Source organism: Petromyzon marinus, unplaced genomic scaffold (genome assembly GCF_048934315.1).
Source record: "Petromyzon marinus isolate PM22_M1 ecotype Great Lakes invasive population unplaced genomic scaffold, UKy_Petmar_22M1.pri1.0 PM_G_Scaffold_54, whole genome shotgun sequence".
NCBI lineage: Eukaryota > Metazoa > Chordata > Hyperoartia > Petromyzontiformes > Petromyzontidae > Petromyzon > Petromyzon marinus.
The window spans coordinates 1416758-1439969 of NW_027423007.1; the positions used below are offsets into that span (position 1 = coordinate 1416758).

Consider the following 23212-nt stretch of genomic DNA (forward strand, 5'->3'; position numbering starts at 1 on the left):
ACAAGATCCAGGTCCGTTTCAACACATTACATAAAATCCGTGATCTGGTTCCGTCTGTAAAAGATGTGATTCCGGACATACAATACCCTGGTGTCTACAAACTAAGTTGCCTCTGTGGTAGCAGTTACATTGGAGAAACCAAACGCCATGTCTCGGTCCGCATTCGTGAACACAAAGCAGACCTTAAACACGGTAGGACCAACACCTCGGCCGTGGCAGATCATTGTTATAATTCAGTAGGCTCACATGACATTGACTTTTCCAAGACAGAGGTTCTTTGTAAGCCATCTGGCTACCATGAGAGATCCGTTCATGAGGCTATCCACATATACAAGCACAGAGACAATTTCAACCGAGAAGATGGATTCTGGCTTAGCAATCATTGGAAAGATTTGATAAACCATTTCAGGTCTTAATTGATTGTTCACGCTTACAGTGGCTTTCAGACAGCATACAAAAAAATTAGTCTCCCCCCTGCTCTTTTCAGAACATAGATGGACTAGTCCTAAATAAAGTGCCAAATCGCTGCGCATGGCGCAAACGTTTTTTAAAATAAATAAATAAATGCGCCGTTTTAATATAAATACATTTATGCAAACCGACACACCTGAAGACGACCGTTTGTGTTATGGTCGAAACGTCGTGAGAATTTTTATTGTTTTATATATTTTATTATTTTGTTGCTTCCCTTCAACGTGACTTTACCGAAAGAACTAAGAATATGAATACAATTATATTCTTAGCTCTTTCGGTAAAGTCACGTTGAAGGGAAACAATAAAATAATACAATATATATAAAACAATAAAAATTCTCACGACGTTTCGACCATAACACAAATGGTCATCAGGTGTGAAAAAACAACGGCAAGAAACATTTGAAAGAAGTGGCGGTTTGCATTTATGTATTTATTTTTAAACGGTTTATTTATTAAAAAAAAAAACGTTAGCACCACGGGCAGCGATTTGGCAGTTTATTTAGAAGGACGAGTCCATCTATATTCTGAAAAGAGGAGGGGGGAGACGAAAAATTAATGTATGCTGTCTGAAAGCCACCGTAAGCGTGAACAATCAATTAAGACCTGAAATGGTTAATCAAATCCTTCCAATGATTGCTAAACCAGAATCCATCTTCTCGGTTGAAATTGTCTCTGTGCTTGTATATGTGGATAGCCTTATGAACGAATCTCTCATGGTAGCCAGATGGCTTACAAAGAACCTCTGTCTTGGAGAAGTCAATGTCATGTGAGCCTACTGAATTATAACAATGATCTGCCATGGCCGAGGTGTTGGTCCTACCGTGTTTAAGGTCTGCTTTGTGTTCACGAATGCGGTCCGAGACATAGCGTTTGGTTTCTCCAATGTAACTACTACCACAGAGCCAACTTAGTTTGTAGACACCAGGGTACTGTATGTCCGGAATCAGATCTTTTACAGATGGAACCAGATCACGGATTTTATGTAATGTGTTGAAACGGACCTGGATCTTGTGTTTATTCAAGATTTTGGAGATCTTTTTTGTTATCCCCGCAATGTAGGGTAAAGTGATGGTTTTAAAAGGCTCCTCAAGAGGGTCCTTCTTCATGGTTTGAGTGATAGCTTTGCGGATTGTATAGCCAGAGTAACCATTAGCCTTAAGAGCTTGGTGTACGTGCTTGAGTTCACTGCCTATGTGTTCCTGGTCGGATATGCATTGGGCTCTATGATACAGAGTCTTGATGAGAGAATTCTTCTGTGATGGATGGTGGTGGGAATCCGGTTTCAGATAAGCATCCGTATGGGTAGCTTTCCTGTAGACAGAGTGGCTCATTGAACCATCAGGTCTCTTTTTTATTAGGACATCCAAAAAAGGTAGCTTGCCATCTTTTTCGACTTCCATAGTAAATCTGATGGCTGGGTGTATGGAATTGATGTGGTCGAAGAATTCGTCTAGAGCAGGCCGGCCATGTGGCTAGATGAGAGAAACCAAACGCCACGTCTCGGACCGCATTCGTGAACACAAAGCAGACCTTAAACACGGTAGGACCAACACCTCGGCCGTGGCAGATCATTGTTATAATTCAGTAGGCTCACATGACATTGACTTCTCCAAGACAGAGGTTCTTTGTAAGCCATCTGGCTACCATGAGAGATTCGTTCATGAGGCTAACCACATATACAAGCACAGAGACAATTTCAACTGAGAAGATGGATTCTGGCTTAGCAATCATTGGAAGAATTTGATAAACCATTTCAGGTCTTAATTGATTGTTCACACTTATGGTGGCTTTCAGACAGCTCATTAATTTTTCGTCTCCCCCCTCCTCTTTTCAGAACATAGATGGACTAGTTCTAAATAAACTGCCAAATCGCTGCCCGTGGTGCTAACGTGTTTTTTTTATAAATAAATACACCGTTTAAAAATAAATACATAAATGCAAACCGCCACTTCTTTCAAATGTTTCTTGCCGTTGGTTTTTCACACCTGATGATGACCATTTGTGTTATGGTCGAAACGTCATGAATTTTTTTATTGTTTTATATATATTTTATTATTTTATTGTTTTCCTTCAATATGACTTTACCGAAAGTGCTAAGAATATGAATTACTGCAGTCACGAAAGCTTTAAATCAAAATTTACACCACAATTACTTTGACATAAAATATAATTAGTATATAATTACAATAAAAACATTGATGACATGGCCATCTAGATGCGTTGCCTAGCCAAGGTCACCCTCGCAATGATGTCTTTGGGTCGTACATATTCCAAGGTCCGTGTGCTCCTCCCACAAGCTTTCCATGCAATTCTGAGGGTGCAGCCGACGTTTAAGTACAATGATCGTAGAATGTTGACGTGGATGACTGAATGACGAATGTGAGTGCTTGCATGATGATGATTAAGGGTGCGGTCCAGGTACTGCCTAGTGCTGATGACATCCCCCCACTGTGCCCTAGGTCTCACTCATCCCCCAGAATCCTGTGAAGGAGCGGAGTCAACGGAGTACCACCACCTCCTCCACGACGCCTGCCTCCTGACAGCCGAGAAGCCCCTGCTCGGGTATGAACAGCTGTGCAGCTGCGTGTTGCTGCCTGGGCCTGTGCGGGCCTCAGTTATCTCAGGTCGACCCTGCGCCAGTTCCTACAGTCGGGTTCTGGGATGCGGCGGCTCTCAAGGACATCTGGCTCGCGATGGAAGCAGCCATGAAGCCACCTCAACGACGCCGGCGGAAAAGAGCAGCTGGACCCAACAGCAGCAGCCGCTTGGCTCGTCCCACAAAGCGTCCCCGAGCTCCGGTGGGGGTGATGACGCGGGCACAGAGGACTTGCCCCTCCTTCGTGGCCGAGGAGCAGGGCTACGAAGTGGGAGGCCACCTGAGAGTCAACCTCTCATATTATAATGACTTTTGCGGGAGGCCTTCACTCAGCAAGAAGAGGCGCTGCCACGGGGAGAAGATTTTCGTCTGAAAATCTTCTCCCCGCCTCCCCTCCATCCTGCCCGACCATCTCACCCCCCCACCATCACTCTCCAAACCACCCTCCACCATCACCATCCACTCACCCCCCACCTTCACAGTAAGCCCCAACCCCCATCATCACTATTCGGTGTGCCCTCCACCATCACTATCCGCCACAAACCCCACAATCACCATCCAACCAGCCCCGCAACATCACTATCCACCCAACCCCCCACCATCACAATCTGCCCCATCCACCACCATCAACGAACGCCTCATCCCCACTATCCCCCCCCACCACCATTACTATACGCCCATCCCCCCACCATCACGATCTGCCCGACCCACTACAATCACTATTAGCCCCACCCCTTACCAATACAATCCGCCTCACCCTTCCCCATCACGATCCGCCTCACCCCTCACCATCACTATCCGCCCCCCCCCCCTAACATCACTATTCACCACCCCTCACCATCACTATCCAACCCAGCCACTACCATCACAATCCGCCCGACCCCCTACCATCACTATCCACCCCAAACCCCACAATCACCATCCAACAAACGCCGCAACATCACGATCCACCCAACCCCCCACCATCACAATCTGCCCCACCCACCGTCATTACTATACGCCCATCCCACCGCCATCACGATCTGCCCCACCCACCACAATCACTATTAGCCCCACCCCTTACCATTCCTATCCGCCTCACCCTTCACCATCACTACCCTCAATCTCCCCCATCACAATCCACCCACCCCTCACCATCACTATCCACCTGAACCTGCACCATCACGATCCGCCACACGCCCAACTATTACTATATGCCCATCCCCCCCACCATCACAATCTTCCCCACCCACAACAATCGCTTTTCGCCCCACCCCTTACCATCACTATCCAACCCATCCTCGACGACAAAGACCAAGAAGACGAATCCAAGATGGCCGCCTGAGGCGCGCGTGCGCTCCCGGGGCGTTCCCGGGCCGCGTTCCGAGCAGCAGCTGGCGGGGCCGTTAGTGAGGGGGCCGAGGGAGCCGACAGAAGGAGCCGATGGAGCTGAGGGGGCCGGGGGGGGGCCGACGGGGGCGGGGGCGACGGAGCCGGGGGGGCGCGACGGAGCCGGGGGGGGGGGCCGACGGAGCCAAGGGAGGGCCGACGGAGCTGGGGGAGGGGGGCGACGGAGCCGGAGGGGGGGGGAGGGGGGGGGGCGACGCGCGAGCAGAGGGAGCCGACACTGACTTTCTCATACATCGTACACTAACTCACACATCATGCACTGACTCGCTCATCATGCGCTTACTCACTCACACATCATACACTCGCACAACCACTGACCCATTCACTCATCATACGCAGGTTCACTCATCGTGTGCTGGCTCACTCACTCATCATGCACTGACTCACACTGCCGCTGACTCACTCACACATCATACACTGACTCACATCATGCGCTGACTAACACACTCACTCACACTGCTGCTGACTCACTCACACATCATACACTGACTCACTCACCGTGCGCTGACTAACACATCGTGCGCTGACTCACACATCATACACTCACGCTGCTGCTGACTCACTCACACATCATACACTGACTCACTCATCATACACTGACTCGCACATCATACACTGACTCATCATGTGCTGACTAACACATCGTACGCTGACTCACACATCATACACTCACTCAACCTAATACGGACTCAATCATCATACAGTGACTCGCACATCATACACTCACTCACGCTGCTGCTGACTCACTCACACATCATACACTGGGAGTGCCGTGCTGCCAGTTATGGCTGCAGGTTTTTGTCGTAAGTATTATGTATATCGTTTATTGTTACATTTAAAATTACAGTTCCTATGATTACTGTTGTTACATTGTTTTTTATAGCTTTATTTTGGTGATTCAAAAACATATGGTAAATCTAAATTGTCTTATAGTTGTTGTTGTTGGCTTGCACCACATTGTGATTTTTGCACACAGCGTTTTAATAAAAAAAATTTGTGTGTGGAATATTTGCTGGTTTATTCCAGGATGTTTCTGTTGCGCGTTGTCGCTTTAAGATGTTCTGTGTTCAAATTTTGTTTGTTGCGGTTGCACCCGACTTAAGAGCCGCATGGCTCACAGGGCTATACCTAAATAAATGAAACTTGAAAACTTGAAACCACGCCCCCCGTGACGTCAGAGCCATGAGCTCCTCCCCCTCACACCTGAGCTCCTCCCCCCCTGCCCCCCCTCGCGACCACGCCCCATGGTCCGCCATTTCCCTCCCCCTCGCTGCCCCCCCTGCCCCTCCTCGTGACCCCCCTCCCCCGCCCCTCCACATTCGCAACCCCCCATGCCCCCTCACAACCCCCCATGCCCCCCCCTCGCGACCCGCCCCCTCACCCCCCATGCCCCACCCCCCTCCCCCTCACGACCCCCCCCCTCACCCCCCATGCCCCGCCCCCCTCCCCCGCTGCTACTTCCGCTTAGGCCGGGGCCGAGTGGATTGTGGGTGGCGAGCGGCTGATTTGGATTCCCGCTCCCGGCCACCGTCAGTGGCTCGCGAAAGCTTCTGAAGCGGCGGCTCACTGGGCCTCCTCTACGTCGACTCAGCCTGAAGGTGAGAACCTCGCGCAGTGTGCACACATCAGCAGTGGCGGCGGCGGCGGCGGTGGGGGGAGACAGAGGAGGCGCCTGGCCCACAGCCGTCACGTTCTGCTGAGTTCACGGCGCTCTTCAAGCAGAGCTCGGCCCTGCTGCTGCTGTTGAGAGGCACTCCCAGACGGCTGTGTGGCTGATTGGAATTATAGTTGTGGTTAAATTATAGTTGTGGTTACAGTTGTTGGTCGTGGTTATTGTTGTGTGGTTATTGTGGTGGTTGTGCAGGTGGTGGCACACGAGTTAACCCATAGCACCAGGGTCTAGCCCTCTTGTACCCAGCCTGGCAGAGCAGTCAACCCATGGCACCTGAGTCTGGCCCGTGGCCTCCTCCTGCACTTAGCCTGGCACAGCCGTCAAACCTTGGCACCTGAGTTATTGTGGGGACATCACCGCCACGTAGTGGTGAATGGCGACTGTTGATGTGTATGGGCTTGTGTGTGAGTATGATGGTGAATGCGTGAGTATGATGGTGAGTATCATGGTGAGTGTATCATGGTTAGTGAGTAATACTGAGTGTGAGTTTGACTAATTCTCCTCCCCCTCGCTGTCTCTGCTTTCCCCCCTAACTACCTCGCCTGGTGTACAGGAGGTTGTGGGTTCGACCCCGACCCTGATGCCTGCTGTATATTTGGAGTTTGCGTGTCTCTGTCTCTCCCCGTGGTCGTGTGGACTTTTTCTCCGGGTCCTCCGGTTTTTCCCTCCACATTTAGAAACATTCGTTTAAAGTTTTGACTTAAAACTTTCGTGACTGTGATGATGAGCCACTTCGTAGAGCTATCATTGGTGCCAAGTCGCTTCTGAAGAAGAGATGTTTAGCTCAGTGGACCTTAGTCTAGTTTTCTCTCTCCTTCCCGAGCACAAGAACAAGCAGGAGCAGGGGTAGGAGCATTCTCCACTTAGTGGTGGTGACGACACCACGGCGCTTGTGCCAGGATATGTGCACCACAGATATCCATCACATAGAGACCCATAGAGTCATCACACATAGACCTATACACTCACCACGCACATACCCTTAGACTTGCACAGAGAACCATAGACTCACCACAGAGACCCATAGAGTCATCAGACAGAGAACCACAGACTCAAATAGATCCACAGACTCGCACAGAGCCCTATAGACTCACCAAACAGAGACATAGACTCACCAGACAGATACCCATAGACTCAATCGTACCCATACTCACACAGAGACCCATAGACTCACCACAGAGACCCATAGACTCACCACAGAGACCCATAGACACATCAGACAGAGACGCATAGACTCACCCCACAAAGACAAATAGACTCACCCCACAGAGACCCATAGACTCAGAGAGAGACCCATAGACTCACCAAACAGACCCATAGAATCACCACATAGAGACCCATAGAGTCATACAAAAACGCATAGACTCATCACACAGAGAACCACCGAATCAAACAGACTCGCACAGAGCCCTATAGACTCATAAAACAGAGACACATAAACTCACCACACAGAGACCCACGGACTCTCACAGAGACCCATAGACTCACCACACACAGATCCATCGACTCACAGAGAGACCCAAGGGCTCGCGTGTGTGGTTATTTAGTTGAAGGTGGAGGGGGGTTACCAGCCCCTTGCACCCATCCAGAACTCCCTGTTGCCACTGTGTGGCTGCGAGGCGACGTGAGGTTTACAGCCCCCCCCCCCCCCCCCCCCAAAATGGCATTTCTCACAACCACCGCCGCGTTATCGACCGTCGCCATTCGCCAATAAGTGACATTGACGTCACCACGGCGCCTGTGCCAGGCCCGGTGCACTTTGAAGCCACGTGAAGTGTCGAAGGCTCGCTGACCGGAGGTCCTGGAACAGACCCAGGTGCCATGGGTTGGCTGACTGAGATGACTGGCAGATGCACCACCTGTACCCCGTACTGTGCCAAATTGCTGCATATTTATCATCCGGTGTTCCGCTCGTTGTTGTGAGCGTCACTCCTCCGTTGTTGGTGGAGGGCGACTGTCTCCAACTGCCCAGTTAGAAGCGTCCTTCACGAGCCTCCCCCGCAGAGGCCGATCCCGACACCGCTGGTACCAGTCGTCGGCAAAGCCCACTCAGCTCCACATCCTCCTGTACCGCATCACTCCATCTCCACTCCAGCCCATGGCGTGCCCGCACATCTACTCTCAACCACTTACACCACATATTCGTGAACGATGCGCACCCTAATCTGCCACTACGGTTGTGTGCAGGGTGTTGTGATGTCACGTAGTACGACGTTTCTCCTGGTCCCACCCCCCCCCCCCCCCCCTCCGTTATAACGCGCCGTCGTCGCATTGGCCTTCATGGACGAGTGGTGATGGTGAAAGATGATTCAGCGGTGGACACTGAATTACCGGGGCCCCATTTAACGTTCAGGTGACACGGGGCACGGTACGTGAAGAACCTCTTATCTGTCCTGTAAGCAGACTCTTCTGTGTGGGATATTTAACACCTCTTAATGCACAGACAACAGCCAACTCAGCCTCGCCTGCCGGAGGAGCTCGCTGATGATCGGACAGTGTCCAGATCTCTCAAGGATCTGTGAGCTACTCGCACACAAAGATCCCGCGTGTAGCCTTTAACAGACTGTTGGGGCAAGTGCTTTATAACATCATCAAAGGGGTGCTGCAATATGATGCAATCAAAATCACCGATCAGAGATTTTCCTATATATGGTCTTTGTTGATCGTGAATCGAGACTAATTGTATTGATTCCACTCAATCGATCCGGCAGCAAGCTCAAAATGTCCGATTTTATCTGCAATATTCTGCGTTTCACAGGTCATACAAAGCAACGGTATTGATGCCCGATTTGTATGAGCGGGTGGGTGGCAGGGTGAGTGGGTTTGTGAGTGGGCGAGTGAGTGTGTGGGTGGCTTTAGTAGTTGAGCGGGTGGGTGAGTCGGATAATGAGGCGCCGCAGTGGCGAGATGTTAACTCCCTCGCCCAGAATACAGGATGTAATCAATTCGATCCCGACCCTGAAGCCTGTATATTTAGAGTGGGTGTGTAGGTGGGTGCATAGGTAAGTTCTTGAGTGAGTGGCTTGGTGTGTTGATGAGTTAGTGGGTTAGTGAGTGAGTGGGTTTGTGAGTGGGTGAGTGAGTGTGTGGGTGGCTTTAGTAGTTGAACGGGTGGGTGAGTCAGATAATGAGGCGCCGCAGTGGCGAGATGTTAACTCCCTCGCCCAGAATACAGGATGTAATCAATTCGATCCCGACCCTGAAGCCTGTATATTTGGAGTTTTCATCTTCTTCCGTGGTCGCGTCGATTTTTTTGATTCCTTGGGGTTTGTTTTACACGTAGGCTTTCGCGACCAATATTATCCATAATAGAGGTTTTTTTTTGGGTTAGATCGCGTAAATATATAAATGTTGTGTCGGTAAAACCCACCACCACCCGACACAGCCAACTAGTAAGGGTTGTCACGTAATCAGCACATGCCAATTTATCACTAGTACAGCACACCGGTGTGTTGGAGAGTCAAGCCACAACATGTACAATCTGAGTACAACGTTTCGCCAGTAGTTACAACCAGCTTCATCAGGCGACAGCCAGATTTGTGGAGAAGTTAGTCTGTTTCGTTCCTTATAAAGAGGCATAGATGTGGTGACCACACTTTGGCGCTCTTGATGCAAAGTGGGGAGGGGGGGGGAGATTAATGAATCAACGTACATTATGCACTTGTCCTTCCGGTCCACTGTGTGCATTAAAATAGCCGGGTTTTCCCTCCGCATTTCAAATCAACATGCGTTTAAAGGATTTGAATGCAATAAATGTTTACATGATAAGCCACTTCGTCGACCTATTATTTGTAACCAGGTCACTTGATATACCTCTGTTGGCCTTACCTGGTAAAATAAAATAAAAAAATTGTTTAGTTTCAGTTTATTGGATGGTTGATTGGGTAGGTGGGATTTTGAGTGCGTGGGTGGGTCAGTTGAAGATTGAGTGGGTGTCAGGGTGAGTGGGTGGGTAAATTGGTGAGTGAGTGAGTGTGTTTGAGATCCAGTGGGTGGGTTTGTGAGTGGGTGGGTGAGTAGGTGGCTAAGTCGGAGAGTGGAGTGCCATGGTGGCGAGATGTTAACTGCCTCGTCTTTTATAAACGAGGTCATGGGTTCGATCCCGACCCTGACGTCTTTTTAGAGTGAGTGGGTGTGTAGGTGGGTGCATAGGTAAGTTCTTGAGTGAGTGGCTTGGTGTGTTGATGAGTCAGTGGGTTAGTGAGTGAGTGGGTTTGTGAGTGGGTGAGTGAGTGTGTGGGTGGCTTTAGTAGTTGAGTTGGTGGGTGAGTCAGATAATGAGGCGCCACAGTGGCGAGATGTTAACTCCCTCGCCTGGTATATTGGAGTTCGTAGGTCCCCCCAACCCTAAAGCCTGTATACATTTGGAGTTTGCATCTTCTCCCCATGGTCGGGTGGAATTTTCTCCGGGTTCTCCGGGTTGCCCCTCCGTATTTAGAAACATGCATTTATAGAATTTGGCTGCTATAACGTTCTACGTGAAAGCCACTTCATTGAGCTGTTATTTGTGGGCAGATTGCTTCTGATAAAGATTTATATAGCTGTGGGCCTTACCTGGAAAAAAATCGTTTTTGTTCAGTGTTTTTTTTTAATGATTGGCTGGGTGCGTGGGTGAGTGGGTTGGTGTGTGGGTGGGTGGATGAGTGGATGGGTGAGTAGCTGGATGCATGAGTGTGAGTTAGAGATTGAGAGAGTGGCTTGGTGAGTGTGTGAGTGGCTCGGTGGTTGAGTTTATGGGTGGTTGAGTAAGTAGCTGGTTGAGTAAGTGGCTGGTTGAGTTAGTAGGTGGTTGAGTTCATGGGTTGTTGAGTTAATGGGTGGGTATTTTAGTGGGTGGGTGTGTGGGTTCATGGATGGGAGAGTCGGAGAATGGAGCGCCATTGTGGTGAGATGCGAACCACTTCACCTGGAAAACAGGAGGTTGTGGTTTTGATCTCGACCCTTCTGCCTGTATATTTGGAGTTTGCATGTTCTCCCCTTGGTCGCATGGATTTTTCTCCATGTCCTCCGGGTTTTCTCTCCGCATATAAAATCAACATGCATTTATAGGATTTGGCTGCAATAAATGTCTACGTGATAAGCCACTTCGTTGCCCTATCATTTGTAACCAGGTCACTACTGAAAACGATGTACAGTATATAGCTCTGTGACCCTTACCTGGTAAAATAAAATTAGTTTAGTTTATTGGCTGGGTTGGTGAATGGGTAGGTGGGTTGTTGTGTGCTTGGGTTGGTGGGTTAGAGATTGAGTAGTTGTCAGGGTTGAGTGGGTTTGTTGTGAGTGGGTGGGTGAGTGGGTGGCTACGTCAAATAGTGGAGTGCCATTGTGGCGAGATGTTAACTTCCTCGTATTTTATGCAGGAGGTTGTGAGTTCAATCCCGAACCTGACGCCTGGAAATTTGGAGTGTGCATGTTGTTCCTGTGGTCGCGTGACATTTAATCAGAGTTCTCCGGGTTGTCCTGCTGCATTTAGACACATGCATTTATAGAATTTAGCTTCTACGTGAAATGCCACTTCATTGAACTGTTATTTGTGGTCACGTGGCTTCTGAAAAATATCTATTTTGCTGTGGGCCTGACCTGGTAAAATAAAAAAAAATATTTAAAATTTAGTTTAGTGTGTGGATAATTGGATGGGTGGGTGAGTGGGCAAGTGCATGGGTGAGTGCCTGGGTGGGTTTATGGGTACTGAGTGGCTGGGTGAGTCAGTGCCTGGATGCATGTGACGGTGGGTGTTTAAGTGAGTGAGTGACTGTGTGGGTTAGTGGGTGGGAGAGTCATATAGTGGGGGGCCACAGTGGCGATATGTTAACTACCTCGCCTCGTATACAGAAGGTTGTGGGTTCGATCCTGACCCTAATGCCTGTATATTTCCCTCCACATTTAGAAACATGTATTTAGAGGAGTACATGATAAGCCACTTTTTTGAGCTATAATTTTTGGTGATGGTGCTTCTGAAAACAATATTTATAACTCAGTGGGCCTTACCTGGTAAAATAAACCTGGTTGAGTTAGTGGGTGGTTGAGTTAATGGGTCGTTTAATTATTGGGTGGCTTTATTATTGTTTGGTTGAGTGATGGGTGGGTGGATGATTAGTTATTTGGGTAGTGGGTGATTTGGTGAGTCGGTGAGTGGCTGAGGGAGTGGGAGGTGGTTGGGTGAGTGTGTGGGTTAGAAATGGAGTGGGTGGCAGGGTGAGTGGATGTGTAAGTGGGTGAGTGAGTAGGTGAGTGACTGGGTAATTAGTTGAGTGGCTCGGTAAATAATTGAGCAGCTGGGCGAGTAGGTGAGTGTATGGGTGAGTGTGGGTGGGTATGTGGTTGGGTGAATGAGTGTGTGGGAAGGAGGTTAGGTGGGTAGTGGGTGGGTTATACATTGAGTGAGTGCGTTAGTGACTGGGTGAGTGAGTGGGCAGGTGGGTGGGTGAGTGGGTGGGTTAGCGATTGAGTGGCTCGGTGAGTGAGTGCGGGGTCGGTGAGTGGGTGAGTAGGTGAGTGTGTGGGTGTTAGTTAGTGGGTGGGTGATTTATGGGGTGGGTGTGTGAGTGAGGAGATGGGTGGGTGGGTTGGTGAGTGCATGAGGGAGTAAGTGGGTGGTTGGGCGAGTGCATAAGTGAGTGGGTCAGTGAGTGGGTGTGTGGGTGTGTGTAGATTAGTTTGGTATGAGATTGAGTGGGATGCTGGGTGAGTGGTTGAGAAGATAGGTGGGCAAGTTAATGAGTGAGTGGGTGGGTGAGCGGAGGGGTGAGTGATGGGTTGGGTGAGTGAGTGAATGGGTGAGTGACGGCTGGGTGGGTAATTTAACATGGGAAGTTGAGTGGGTAAGTTAGCGTGTAAGTGAGTGGATGGTTGAGTCAGGCGCCAAGGTGGTGAGATGTTCACTATTTTGCCTAGTATACAGGAGGTGGTGGATTCGATCCCGACCCTGTCGCCTGTATATTTGGAGTTTATAAGTTCTCACCCGTGGTCGCCTGGATTTTGTTCTAGATCCTCAAGGGTTTTCCCTCTGCATTTAGAAGCAACATGCGTTTAGAGGATTTGGCTGCAATAAATGTATCTGTGATAAGCCACTCGTATATCTATCATTTGTAGCCAGGTCTATTCTGAAAAGGATCTATATAGCTCAATGGGCCTTGCCTGGTGAAATAAAAAGTTAATTTCGGTTTAAAGCTTTCATTACTGCAAGGATTCATCTTCTTGGTTCTTTTGGTAAAGTCACGTAGAATGGGAATAAAATAATAAAATAAAATAGGACAATAAAATTCTCACGACGTTTTGGCCACAACACAAGTGGCCTTCTTCAAGTGAAGAGACAGGTCTGTCCGGAAGACAGAGCTTGAATGAACGCTGACATTCAAGGACCGCGTCTATTAAGCTGTGTGGGTGGAGTTAAAATATGAATGTGCATGTTACCAGCATCACCTCCGGAGAGGAGGAGGGAGGGGTCTGGGAACACAGGCAGAGAGGAAACAAGAAAAGGGGCAAGTGCAACAGCCAAGGTGCGCTGTTGTGTCCTGAGTTGCCTTATGACTATGCTGTAAACTGGACTACTATATAATACAATATTATACCTTCCAATCTAAACTACATGGTATAATATCATATCATAGACAAATTCCACTTTTGAATTATACAATGCGTTACTTTACACTACCCTATACTTTAGATTATAAACTATTAGACTTGTGATATTACACTATGTCTTATTCTATGAACCCAACTATATACCACACTGATGTATATTAATTATGCAATTACGATGCTATATATTGCCTTATGAGTTATGTTAAACATTACAATGTTATACTATTAATTATTATACTACTTGTTATAAACCATACCATTGACCGTGGTGTGAGAAGTATTAAGAGGCAGTGCCAGCGAAAGGGCTGCGGTCTGAAGGTCACCGTAAAATACAATCAATTAAGAACCGAAATGGTTTAAAACATCTTTCCAATGGTTACTAAGCCAGAATCCATCTTCTCGGTTGAAATTGTCTCTGTGCTTGTATATGTGGATCGCCTCATGAACGAATCTCTCATGGTAGCCGGTTTGCTTGCAAAGAACCTCCGTCTTGGAGAAGTCAATGTCATGTGAGCCCACTGAATTATAACAGTGATCTGCCACGGCAGAGGAGTTCATCCTACCGTGTTTCAAGTCTGCTTTATGTTCGCGGATGGGGTCCGATATATGTCGTATGGTTTCTCCAATGTAGCTGCTACCACAGAGGCACTTTAGTTTGTAAACGCCCGGGTACAGTATGTCTGGAACCACATCCTTTACAGATGGAACCAGATCACGGATTTTTTGTACTGTGTTGAATCGGACCTGGATCTTGTGTTTATTCAGGATTTTGGAGATATTTTTGTGACCCCCGCAATGTACAGTGAGGGAAAAAAGTATTTGATCCTCTGCTGATTTTGTACGTTTGCCCACTGACGAAGAAATGATCAGTCTATAATTTTAATGGTCGGTTTATTTGTGGTGAAGGTTGATTTGAAAACGAGCTATGTAGCTCATTGGGCCTCACCTGGTAAAATAAACATAATTTAGTGTGTAGGTGAGTGAGCGGTGTGTGAGTGAGTGCATACGTGTGTAGGTGAGTGGGTGGTGGGTGAGTGAGATATTGGGTTAGATATATAGTAGTGGGTGGCTTGCTGAGTGGGTGAGTGGCTCGGTGGTTAAGTTAGTGGGTGGGTGAGGTAGTGGGTGGTTTAATTAATAGGTGATTTAGTTTGCGAGTGGTTGAATTATTGGGTGGTTGACTGATGGGTGGGTGAATAATTCCGTGGTAATGGGTGAGTAGATGAGTGGGCGGGTGGTTGGGTGAGTGGGGGATTAGAAATTGAGTGGAATGCAGGGTAAGTGGATGTGTAAGTGGGGTGGGTAAGTAGGTGAGTGGCTGAGGGAGTGGGCAGCTGGTTGGGTGAGTGGGTGGGTTAGAAATTGAGTGGGTGGCAGGGTCAGTTGATGTGTAAGTACTTGGTGAGAAGGTGAGGTGGGTGAGTGGATGTTTGGGTGGGTGGATGAGTGAGTGAGTGTGTGGGTGAGTGAGTGAGTGAGTGTGTGGGTAGGTGGTTAGGTGGTTAGTGTGTGGGTTAGAAGTTGAGTGGGTTAGTACCTGAGTGAGTGAGTCGGCGGGTGGGTTGGTGAGTTCGTTGTTGGATGAGTGGGTGAGTATTAGTGGGTAGGTATGTAGGTGAGTGATTGACTGTGTGGGTGGATGAGTGAGTGAAGAGATGGGTAGGTGGGTTGGTTGGTGGGTGCGTGAGTGAGTAAGTGGGTGCGTGAGTGCATAAATGGGTAGGTGAGTGAGTTAGTGGGTATGAGATTGCGTGGGTGGATGGGTGAGTGGTTGAGAATTAATTTTGATGAGTTAGTGGGTGGGTGAGTCGGTGAGTGAGTGGTTGGGTTAGCGTATGGGTAAGTGAGCAAGTGGTTGGGTGAGTGTGTGGGGTAGTGGGTGATTGAATAAGTGGGTGAGTGAGGGGCTGAGTGGTTGGCTTGGGTAGTGAGATTGTGGGTGGGTAAGTGAGTGGGTGAATGGGTGTATTAGTCGGTGAGTGTGTGAGTAAGTTAGTCGGCATGTGATTGAGCGGGTGGCTGGCTGAGTGCGGGAGAAGATGGGCGGGTGAGTTAGTGGGTAGGTGAGTTGGTGCGTGGTTGGGTGAGTGAGGGGGTGGTTGGGTGAATGGGGGAGTGACTGGTGGGTGGGTAAGTTAATGTGGGAGGTTGAGTGGGTGAGTTAGTGTGTTATTGGGTGAGTGGGTCAGAGAGAGGGGTGCCACTATGGTGAGATATTAACTACCTCACTGAGTATACAGGAAATCGTGTATTCGATTCTGACCCTGCTGCCTGTATATTATGAGTTTTAATGTTTTGCCTGTGGCCTCGTGGATTTTTCACCGGGTCCTCCAGATTTATCCCTCCGCATTTAGAGTCAAGATTTGTTTAGAAGATTTGGCTGCACTAAATGTCAGCGTGATAAGCCACTTCGTTCACGTATCAGTTGTAACCAGATCACTTCTAAAATGTTTTATATAGCTCTGTGGGGCTTACCTGGTAAAATACAAAATAGTTTAGTTGTAGTTTATTGGATGGGTGATTGGGTAGGTGGGTAGTTCGGTGCGTAGGTGGGTAGTTCGCTGCGTGGGTGGGTTAGAGGTTGAGTAGGTGGCAGGATGAGTGGGTGGGTGAGTAGATAAGTGGCTGGTGAGCAGGTGGGTGGGTGAGTGCATGAGTTATAGATTAAGTGGGTGGATGGGTCAGTGTGTGATTTGGGGCATGAATAGGTGAGTGGGTGGGTTAGTGGAGTGTTGAGTGAGTGGGTCGTTGAGTTAGTGAGTGGGGGGGTATGCAGGTGGGTTCGTAGGTAAGTGGTTAAGTGAGTGGCTGGGTGTGTTGATGAGTGAGTGGGTTTCGCGATTGAGTGGGTGCCAGGGTGATTGGGTTCATGAGTGCTTGGCTGGGTGTTTGAGTGGGTGGGTGGGAGGCTGAGTCAGAGTGGAGCGCCAGGGTAGCGGAATGTTAACTCCCTCGCCATTTGTATAGGACATCGTGGGTTCGATCCCGATCGTGACGCCTGTATATTTGGAGTTTGCATGTTCTCCCTGTGGTTGCATGGATTTTTCTCTGGGAACTCCGAGTTTTTCATGCATATTTAGAAATATACATTTAGAGGCTTTGGCTGCTATAAATGTCCACGTGATAAGCCACTTCTTTGAGCTATCATTTGTTTGCCACGTCGTTTCCGACAAGGATCTGTATAGCTCAGTGGTCCTTACCTGGTGAATTTCAAATAATTCAATTGTAGTTGAACTATTTAAGTGAATAGGTGGATGAGTGGGTCGGTGGGTTGGTGAGTGGCTGGTTTAGTAAGTGAGAGGTTGGATGAGTGGGTGGGTGGTTGAGTTGTTGGTTTAGAGATTCAGTACGTGGCAGGGTGAGTGAGTGGGTGGGTGGTTGAGTTGTTGGTTTAGAGATTCAGTACGTGGCAGGGTGAGTGAGTGGGTGGGTGGCTTTACGAGTGGGTGGGTGGATAAGTCAGAGAATGCGGCGCCATGGTGGCTAGGAGATGTTAACTACCTCGCCTGGTATATTGAACTTCGTAGGTTCGATCCCGACCTTGACGCCTGCTGTATATTTGAAGTTTGCATGTTTTCCCCGTGGTCGTGCAGGTTTTTCTCCAGTTTCTCCAGTTTTTCCCTGCACATTTAGAAACATGAGTATTTTGAGCATTTGGCTGCTATAAATTTCTATGTGATAAGCCACTTCGTTAGGCTATCATTTGTGGCCAGGTCGGTTCTGAAAAATAGCTCTGGTAAAATAAAAAATGGTTTCATTTATAGTCTACATAGGATTGACTTCCCAGGAAGTAACACACATTGTATAAACCCCTAGAAGAATATTGTTTTGAGTCACCCAAACCAGAATGTGAACTGATATATTCGTATTTTCAAGCGAGGTTCTCGGCCACAGACCACCTGGACAAATATGATGTAAATTTTGATTTAAAGCTTTCGTGACTGCAGTAATTCATATTCTTAGTTTTTTCGGTAAAGTCACGTTGAAGAGAAACAACAAAATAATAAAATATATATAAAACAATAAAAAATTCTCACGACGTTTCGACCATAACTCAAACGGTCATCTTCAGGTGTGTTGGTTTGCATAAATGTATTTTTAAACGGCGCATTTATTTATTTATTTTAAAAAAACGTTGGCGCCACGCGCAGCGATTTAGCAGTTTACCCAGGACTAGTCCGTCTATATTCTGAAAAGAGGAGGGGGGAGACGAAATTTTTTATAATGTATGCTGTCTGAAAGCCACTGTAAGCGTGAACAATCAATTAAGAACTGAAATGGTTTATCAAATCTTTCCAATGATTGCTAAGATAGAATCCATCTTCTCGGTTGAAATTGTCTCTGTGCTTGTATATGTGGATAGCCTCATGAACGAATCTCTCATGGAAGCCAGATGGCTTACAAAGAACCTCTGTCTTGGAAAAGTCAATGGCATGTGAGCCTACTGAATTAGAACAATGATCTGCTACGGCCGAGGTGTTGGTCCTACCGTGTTTAAGGTCTGCTTTGTGTTCACGAATGCGGTCCGAGACATGGCGTTTGGTTTCTCCAATGTAACTACTACCACAGAGGCAACTTAGTTTGTAGACACCAGGGTATTGTATGTCCGGAATCACATCTTTTACAGACGGAACCAAATCACGGATTTTATGTAATGTGTTGAAATGGACCTGGATCTTGTGTTTATTCAAGATTTTGGAGATCTTTTTTGTGATCCCAGCAATGTAGGGTAACATTGCTGGGATCACATTACATAAAATCCGTAATTTGGTTCCGTCTGTAAAAGATGTGATTCCGGACATACAATACCCTGGTGTCTACAAACTAAGTTGCCTCTGTGGTAGTAGTTACATTGGAGAAACCAAACGCCATGTCTCGGACCGCATTCGTGAACACAAAGCAGACCTTAAACACGGTAGGACCAACACCTCGGCCGTAGCAGATCATTGTTCTAATTCAGTAGGCTCACATGCCATTGACTTTTCCAAGACAGAGGTTCTTTGTAAGCCATCTGGCTTCCATGAGAGATTCGTTCATGAGGCTATCCACATATACAAGCACAGAGACAATTTCAACCGAGAAGATGGATTCTATCTTAGCAATCATTGGAAAGATTTGATAAACCATTTCAGTTCTTAATTGATTGTTCACGCTTACAGTGGCTTTCAGACAGCATACATTATAAAAAATTTCGTCTCCCCCCTCCTCTTTTCAGAATATAGATGGACTAGTCCTGGGTAAACTGTCAAATCGCTGCGCGTGGCGCCAACGTTTTATTAAAATAAATAAATGCGCCGTTTAAAGATACATTTATGCAAACCAACACACCTGAAGATGACCGTTTGAGTTATGGTCGAAACGTCGTGAGAATTGTTTATTGTTTTATATATATTTTATTATTTTGTTGTTTCTCTTCAACGTGACTTTACCGAAAAAACTAAGAATAAATATGATGTAGTTTAGTTTGCATATGAATTATTGCTTGGGGTTTGTTGACATGATAAAGTTAATGTTTTCTTTGACAGGTCTATTGTGTTGTACACTCTGACAGGGGCTCAGGCTTGTTGGGGCAGCATCTGGCTGAAATGCACCTTCACAACAGGAAGATTGGAGAGAGGCTTCACAAGGAAGAGAAAACTATCGGTATTGAATCATGAAAATGTAAAACATGTGGAAAACTAGGCCCACCGATCCAACCCTAGCATCATGTCAACTATGTATTATGTTGACATTCCTTCGCACTGAGAGTAGGCATGCTAATCGGATCTAATGAATATGTGTAAACAAACACACATTTCATACAGCTGTTTATTAATCGTAAAAATCAAGCGATTGAGCTAGTGAATGAGATAGACACATAATGTCATTATTTCATACATGAACACAACTAGCCAGCCAGCGGTCATGATTTTCCACACCTAATCACATTCATCTCTTTGTTTTAGCCATCTTTGTGATGAAGGGAACTGTATTGTTCATGTGTGTGCAATGTACTTTTCAGAATATGAATTATGTTCGGTAATATATGAATTATGGCTATTAAAAGTATCTGTATTTAAGTCCATCAGGGCAAACTCTTCTGCAAAGGAGACTTAGAGCATTCAACATTGTGTCCCTTTATATTTTTGCTAATCGCAATATTTTTCGATTTAAAGCTTTCGTGACTGCAGGGATTCATATTCTTGGTTCTTTCGGTAAAGTCACCACGTAGAAGGGAAATAATAAAATAATACAAATAAAACATTATATAATAAAATTTTCACGAAGTTTCGGCCACAACGCAAGCAGACGTCCTCAGATGAAGAAACAGAGCTGTCGGAAAGACAGCGTCTTAATGAACACTGGGCAGTGAACACTGGGAATTTTATTATATTATGTTTTATTTGTATTATTTCCCTTCTACGTGACTTTGCCGAAAGAACCAAGAATATAATCGCGATACGTTCAGGAGATAAATGTCAAGGTCTGCTAGCCAAAAGAAGGCTTTAGGAGAGAGTTCATGTAGTTTTGCTATTCATTCATTAAAGGGCAATAGAGTAAATGCTCAAATAAATGTTTCCTGCTAATTTTTTTATATACGCTAGATTTACAAGTCTATAATGTACAGAAAATACCATGGTTGGCCAGACCATCGCTCGGCATCTGCATGTGGCTCCTGGGCAGTTCAAGTGTGGCTCTGCAGAGGCGCTGCTAATTTGTAACTCTTCAATTTAACTTTATATGAAGTGAGAACAATCTGGTATCGGAGGCAGGCCATGAGTACTCCCAGGGCACTCAGATTTCTAAACTCAAAATTCCACAGCCAGTCCACACGAGTCAACTTCTGTATGGCTGATCTTGATCTCTTGTGGCTCCCGCGGCCATCTGAAGATTATGGTATGCTGCTGGTAAGGTCAGGAAAGTTGGTCACCCTTGGTATATATCTGTATATGCGTTGATGATTTTGTGCAATGTTCAGCTGCTCCGTCACGACAGGGGTCCCAGTCAGTTTGGGACTGCTAAATTAAGGTTCTCATGTGCTTTACAGATTTTGATAAAACATTTCAGTCTTGAATTTCTCCCAACAGATATGGACCCTGGGCAGGAGGATGTGGAGTATGTGGGTTTCATACGGCTATATGCCGTGGTTACATCCCACATGTGATCTCCGCTTTAAAGTCATGAAACTGGTTGTAGCCCATTTAAATTTTAATATACCCGTTTAACACGTAGGCTTTCGCGGCCAATATCATCCATAATATCGTTTTTTTTGGGTTAGATCGTTGAAATATAAATTTGTCGTTAAACCCGCCACCACCGACACAGCCAATTCGTAAGGTTTGTCACGTAAACAGAACATTCCAATTCGTGAAGGGCTCACAAGTGACGTCATCACATCTATCCCTCCAAGGAATGAAACAGGAGGATTTATCTACGAATTTGGCTGTCCACCTAATGATGATAGTGGTAATTACTGGCAAAACGTCATACTCAGATTGTAAATGTTGTGGATTTTCTCTCCAACACTTCGGTTTGCTGTACAAGTAGCGGATTGGCATGTTTCGTTTACGTGACAACCTTACTAATTGGCTGTTAGGTGGTGGTAGGTTTAACGGCTCATTTATTTTTATGCGATCTAACCCAGAAAAAAACTATATTATAGATTTAATATACCCTTTTGTTGAAGGACAGCCTGGGTGACCAAAGTTTTATAGGAACGGCAATAATGTTTACTTGATTAAATTAGTTTTATCATGGAGCGGTGAAATCAGCTGTTGTTCAGATGTCAGTCTAATTAGTATTACATCGTAGAAATATGAGAGTCCTTTGTGTAATAGTCTATTAACCACTGATGATGGTAACATTGGTTTAAGGTTACATTTTAAGAAGAACTAGATTGGCGTACATTTTATCTTGCATAAGTACACAAATTTATAAAACAATATATTTGATTAAAAAATGCATATATTTTCTTTCATTGCACCCAGTTGTACCATTGATAACAGGGCACACAGTTACAACTGACATCACCAGATGCCACTCAAGTTTCCTCAGAGATCGATCTTGCATAACCAGTGTTCACATAATCAGTTATGTTTTCGCTAATTACCAATTACACTCAGAGCCGGGTTTGACAGACTTGTATGAATGTATGTTGAACTTCCTTTCCACCGTACAGAGCCGACCGTGCTAAACGGAGGTGCGGGAATTAAGCGCAGAACCTATCGTTAGGATCAATGCTGTTGTAATTTTTTTATGAGGATATCAATTGGTGGCTAAAATGAGATGTTCAAAGACTACAGCATGATAATCGGTACATAGCATGAGTGTCGAATTACATCTTAAGAATTACCCAGCCATTTGTACGTAAAAATTCAACGTTTCTGGGTGACATCTTAAGTCCGTGTTCTTCATTGCAAGGCCCGTGGGGCGGTGGCAGTCCCTGGTGTCCTTTTTACTGCGGCCCTTGACGTGCAAGCCCCGGACAATACACACAAGTGAAAACACCCCCATCATGCTGTCAAACCCCCCAATGGTTTCAAATGTGAGGTGGCTCTTTCACTGATAATGTCTTATGTGCGAAAGTGGCCCCCTTCCGAAAATGAGTGAATATCACTGTTTTAGGTCAAGGATTGGCCAAATAAAGTAGGTATTATTAACTTATGTTTTTAAATGTCCGTAATAAAACTATATTAATGCCACCAGCCGAATGAGTGGCAGGAGGACTGGGTGACGTTCTTCTCACGGCAGCGACTGCAGCTTCAGCTGGACACGATGGAGAAGGACTACGGTGTACGGGAAACCCGCGAGCTCTGGTCTCGGCTTGAGGTTCGTAAGCCGTTTCGCTCTCGCCCTTAACCCTTTCCCGTTCCGAGACGACTGCTCATTTCAGGATGGGTCTCGTTCACCACCGAATCTCGGAACGCGCAAGCGGTTCAGCGGTAATTTTATTTAGAGAGGCATAGCGCCGTTGTTTTTAAAGACATTGTACTCGCCGCAGAGCACCGTAGCGACATGACAGCACTCTATTATAGCTGGTAGCAAACTGTGCTACACACCTTCCCGCACGGCCTTGTGGGATCCTCGGTACCGATAAAGTTATTTAATATTTACTTCCTATTACGTTCCGATGACGTACACGAGATTCAGCGGTGAACGGGATGCACCCCGCAACTTGCAGTCATCTCGGAGCAGGAAAGAGTTAATACATGCAGCAGTGTAGCTCATCATGTGCACAGCCATATGGGAAACCCATTTGATCGCAGTGGGTTTTCGAGGCGACTTTAAAGGTAAAGTGGTGTTTCACACGCAGGCTTTCGCGACCAATATTATTCATGATCAAGTTTTTTTTGGCTTAGATCGTGTCAGTGTAAATGCGTCGTACACCCACATCCACCCAACACAGCCCATTAGTAATGCTTCTGACATGAACAGAACGTGCCATTTATGTTATTGCTTCGGCACTCTGGTGTGTTAGAGAGGAAACGCAGAACATTTTCAAACGAGTACGACCTT

At 46.6% G+C, this 23212-nt stretch overlaps 1 long non-coding RNA gene across 1 annotated transcript; it reads left to right on the top strand.

Moving 5' to 3' along the window:
• Positions 1–5936: 5936 nt before the first annotated feature.
• Positions 5937–22521, top strand: LOC142917865 (uncharacterized). Its single transcript, XR_012937251.1, has 3 exons — positions 5937–6059; positions 19269–19360; positions 22403–22521. It is a non-coding gene; the product is annotated as an uncharacterized LOC142917865 (long non-coding RNA).
• The last annotated feature ends 691 nt before the right edge of the window (positions 22522–23212 follow it).